Genomic DNA, 5,463 nt, shown 5'->3' with positions numbered 1-5,463 from the left:
GAAGAAAATTTTTTTAAAAAATTATAGAGGTTTAAAGTTTGATAGTTTTCACCCAGCCAGAAAACAGGATTCGGAAGCTATCATTTTGTGCATAACAGTGCGTGTTGTCAACTGTAAACAAATGAAATACTGGCGGAATTCTTTTTTACGCATGCCATACAACCCCTCATAATTTATTGTTTTGAAATTTTCAGAAAATGATTGAAATTTGTATTCGGTACTATTCAAGAAGAGTGGTCCCGGTGCGCGCACTCGCGCATCCGCGCTAGCTATTCGTGACTAGTCGATCCTATAACGACTACCTAGCGCGAATGCGCGTATGCGCAAAACATGTATGAGGGTTGTTTTAAAACAAAGTAAATAAAGCACAAAGTGAATATTTTTTTTTTGTTGAATCTTCCCCATCTTACTCTTAAAACGTCGTTTTACGTTCTTCCAGGGAGTATTTTGGCGTCACGTCTATTTCAGTAATCCCATTGTACAACTCCAACAATCAGAATATATAGTCGTCCCTGGTTTGATAAATTTTTTAATAAGTGGTAGAAGAGTTCCAGAAGAACGGTCAGGTACAAAAACTAAAAACCTATTTTTATCCTCTCTAATCCCATCCTCCGTTGTATTTGCGCTTGCACATCATAGATTCATCTATTTCTACGATGTGCCCAAGTAGGGGTTACGCAAAAGATAATTACTTGTAATGTCCCTCATGTTCTGATACCATTGAACAACGGTAGATTTTGAAAGACCGACTTTTTTAATGGACTCTTTACCAAAAACAGGTAGTGTATAATTTATTTACTTTGTTTAAAAAACATTATTTGCTTTGTGTAAAAAAAATTATTTACTTTGTTTAGAAAAAACCCTCATACATGTTTTGCACATGACACGCACTCGCGCTAGGTAGTCGTAGGATCGACTAGTCACGACTCGCTAGTGCGGATGCGCGAGTGCGCGCACCGGGACCACTCTTCTTGAATAGTACCTAGTGTTCTGTACACGAGAATTCATACGATTATGCAAATACTAAAGCAAAAAAATTGGGATGCGTGATTTAAGGCCTATTTAGCTGTTACTTTTAGAACATCTCACCACCACCTCAATGAATAGAATATATTTGTCAACACGTGCTTTCTTGCAGACAAAATACTTAACTGCTTGCTAAATCTAAGAGATTCAAATCGAATGGCTCTTTTGAGGGAAAGCCACCATCGGTTATTCAACACGGTGCCGGTCAATGTCCTCTGAACTAACAGCCTAATCTGGTCCTGGTAAGTTTTACAAGCCAAAAGAGACTTGTTCAACTTCCAGTAACCAGATCCTTGTCTATGTACCTTATCTATCTGGATCTTACACGTCACTAATTTGTGATCCGTGTAGGATACATAAGATGATTGTAAAATATGTGAAAAATTTAATGTTAATTTATTAATGCATTTGAGCAAGTCTATGTCTGTATTATCAGACAATTGTAAAAAAATGTTTTAAAAAAAGTCAAAGCTGCAGAAATCCGGTACAAATTCTTCATGGTTCAAAACGTTGTTTACTTTTTACTCAACCTGATTTTTTATTCCTCCACTGTTGCTTTGCTTTTATAAATGTTACTGCAAACTATATTTATCAAATTGCTAATAAAATGAAACTATTGAGGAAATGGAGTGTACCTGTAATTACATTGCGTTTCAAATTATTAACGACGTAAATTTTTAAAACTTTTATTTCAAAACTTCTCATTGGAATTTTACGAAATTTTCACAGAATGACAGCAACAGTTATTTGCGCGTGGTGAGTAAAAAAAACGTGAGGTTCTATAAAACAACACAGAAACCATGGCCATTTACCAAATTTACGTAAATTTTCATTGTTTCAAATTATTAGCGAGATGTAATTAAAACTCATGTAAATAAGAAAATACCAATTTAATTGTTTGATGTACATACTGAAATGAACATATACATGGAAAAAATAGAAATAAACAAATAAACAGCGTTCAAAAATGATAGGTGAGCTGGTTAGTAAAGGATGTATGAGCGTTTATTTGAAATAAGTTGGAAAAGGCGCTGGTCCATGGAACGTGCAAATTTCTGAATCTCTTCTGATGTTATACCACAGGATACATCCGCTATCGTCTGCTACAGTTCACCCTTGCTCCTAGATTAGCATCCGTTCTCGAATATTATGGTTGTCTTGAAGGTGATATTTTTCTTTTTTAGCCAAGGTTCGAGGTGCTCCTTCAGAAAGGCTATGTTAGCATCTGCAGTCATTTTAACACCGTCAGGTACTTCCATCCCTTTCTCCACCATTAGGTCCATCAAGGGTAGCACGAGTTTCGTCCGTAAACGAAACTTTTGTAAAGGTGATCTTCTACACATTTCAGACGATTTTGTATACGTATTTTGTTTAAAGGAGGCGTTGAAGACGACATCACCAATGTGTTTGAAAAAATTCCCCACTTATAAGACCTGGCTTCTTTACGGCTTCACGTCTAATTCGTGACAGAGAACGTTGCGAAACAGCCCTCAACTAACCCTTGTCGGCTCTCTTATGTATCCTCGTAGAAGCTGTAACAAATCTTTTCACAGTTTAGTGATATTTTCCAATTATTTTAGATATTTCTAATGTTGATTTACCTTTTGTAAGTTCAAAAGTAATAACAGATTTCTCTGAAACAATTAACTCACATTTACGACCTATAATTACACGATTACCAGACTCGTTAATAATTTGGAACACTGAAAGTTCGTGGAAATCATGCAAATGGACGCAGTTTATTTACACTTGCGCAAAACCTCACGCTTTTATACACCGAGCACATACAACTATTGCCATCATTCTGTGGCAATTTCGTTGAATTTCAATGGGTAGTTTTTAAATAAACAAATGTTACGTCGTTGATAATTTGAAACGAAGTGTATGTATGTATGTATGTATGTATATATATATATGTATGTGTGTGTGTGTGTGTGTGCACTCAAAACAAAAAAGTCGTCAGAATTTTGGAAAAAAATCTTTTTATTTCTTCATTATTTTTAGGGCTTTCGTTCCTTTCTCGAACTTGTCAAATAAATTTTTGTGAATGTACAAACAGCTTGTTCATTTATATAAAACAGATGTTTTTGGTGGGATTTGTCTAGAAGAGAACAGTTTTTTTTTTTTTTTCTGAGCGAGGTTCCATGACAATGGAGATGGATCTCGCGTTGTTGTTTTTTCGTGTTTTTTTCTTGCTTGTTCATGTTTGAATTGACTAAATACCGCACGCTCACACAGACTCCGGCCTTTTGACTGACTTTAGAGATACCAATTCCTGGAAATACCAGTTCCTTTGGAGATACCAGTTCCTGTTCATTCGGATTACGCCACTCTTTAATTGGAAATCATCATAATCCGTCCGTGACTCTTCCATTTTTTCTCGTCCTCCTTCTACCTTTCTTCTTTCTACTTCCATTTTCTCTTTTTGTCGCCAACCATGACATTCACACTCTCTCACTATGCCTGACCTCCACTCCTTCCGCCAACACCTTCATTCCCTTCTAACTTTTTCTCCACCCTTTCCCTTCCGGTCATTTCAATATGCGACCGCGTGTGTATCGTTGGCAATTTTCTTTCTCCGTCTTCCCTTCTTTGGACTTTTTTTTTATATTTCTGATGAAGAGCTCCGCTCGAAACGGGAAATCCTCTTTCTTTTCTTTCCTTTCCTGAGCGTCCAATAACACTGCGCTTATTCCACGTCCTCGCGTTGTTGTTTTTTCTTGCTTGTTCATGTTATGAACATACAAGGTTGAGAGCCTAACAATAGTCGGGGTAAGTATACAAGGTTCATGTTATGAACATACAAGGTTGAGAGCCTAACAATAGTCGGGGTAAGTATCGGTTAAACATTGGAGCCGAAGTAATTGACCTAGCCCCTCCCTCGAAATTGCTGGCTTTGTGCCAAAATGTGAATCCAATAAATAGTCTTTATGAATATGGTGGCGAACTGGCAGAAACGTATGCACGCCTGGCAAAATACTTAGTGGTATTCCGTCCGTCTTCACGTTCTGAAATCAAATTCCGCCGAGGTAGACTTTGCCTTTCTTCCTTTCGGGGTCAGTACAATTAGTTGAGCACTGGGGTCAATGTAATTGACTCATTCCCTTCCCGAACGTGCTGGCTTTGTGTCAAAATTTGAAATCAATAAATAGCCTTTGTGAATGCTCATCGGCAATTTGGAAGGGAGAGGCGAGCGAATCTTGATGAATAATTAAATAACAATGAACCCGGTCGGTCGATATTTATCCGAAACTGTCAAAAAGGCCATTGCAGGCCTTTTTCAGCAGGAGTCGAAATACATATGAATATGACCCCGTATATATTTTCTATTCATATTCATACAGCATATTAATGGAGCCCGTTTCGGGGTCTGGAGTTTAGTTCAAAGAATTTATACATCTGCTACTTACTCATAGAACCTCTAATTAGGTTGAGTGGGTCATTTGAAGCCTGACGCTTTAGCGGGTTACAAACTGCTCGTAGTTTGATACCTCTATCGACCAGACCATCTGCCGTTCTCCTAGTATCTAAACGAGAAATCAATTCATTGAGTTAAAATATTTCACGGTGTTTGCTTTTCTTCCCGTCCTTCAATTCAAACAATATACAATAAAAATAGCCATCAAAAGACTGTTCTTTCAAACCCCGTTATGCATTAACAGAACAAAAAGAAAAAATTATTGAAAAAGAAAGGGCGATGCGGATTATTAGTTACAATGTTTCTAAGATGCTATCGTAGAAGCGGTTGGCTGGATAATTAGGCCAAATTATTAAAATCTGGAGCACATAAATATTTCTAAGGGAATACGGGACAAAAATTAAAGGGATATAACCAGAAACGGTTATGTCCCTTTATATATTGCAGTTAGAACTTAACTAAATTTTATCACGCCCGTCTGTGAATAATTTCGTTTACAACACAATGAAGGGAAAACATGAGTTGTAATATTTCTTGAACATTCTGTAATAATGAAAAGAATATGAACTACTTCGAAAAATTGGTTCTTTGGATTCTCAGACAACTATATAGATAGCAGAACCAATTTTTCTAAAGGGGTCAAAGTAGTTAATTTTATCATCATTAAGGCGGCGAGTTGGCAGAACCGTTAGCACGTCGGGGAAATGCTTAGCGATATTTCGTCTGCTGTTACGTTCTGAGTTCAAATTCCGCCGAGGTCGACATTGCCTTTCATCCTTTCGGGGTCGATAAATTAAGTACCAGTTACGCACTGGGGTCGATATAATCGACTTAATCCCTTTGTCTGTCCTTGTTTGTCCCTTCTATGTTTAGCCCCTTTTGGGCAATAAAGAATTGAATTGGATATTTCGTCTGCCGTTACGTTCCGAGTTCAAATTCCGCCGAGGTCGACATTGCCTTTCATCCTTTCGGGGTCGATAAATTAAGTACCAGTTACGCACTGGGGTCGATATAATCGA

This window comes from Octopus bimaculoides, chromosome 3 (assembly GCF_001194135.2).
Source record: "Octopus bimaculoides isolate UCB-OBI-ISO-001 chromosome 3, ASM119413v2, whole genome shotgun sequence".
Taxonomy (NCBI): Eukaryota; Metazoa; Mollusca; class Cephalopoda; order Octopoda; family Octopodidae; genus Octopus; species Octopus bimaculoides.
Note: the sequence above shows the minus strand (reverse complement) of the source record.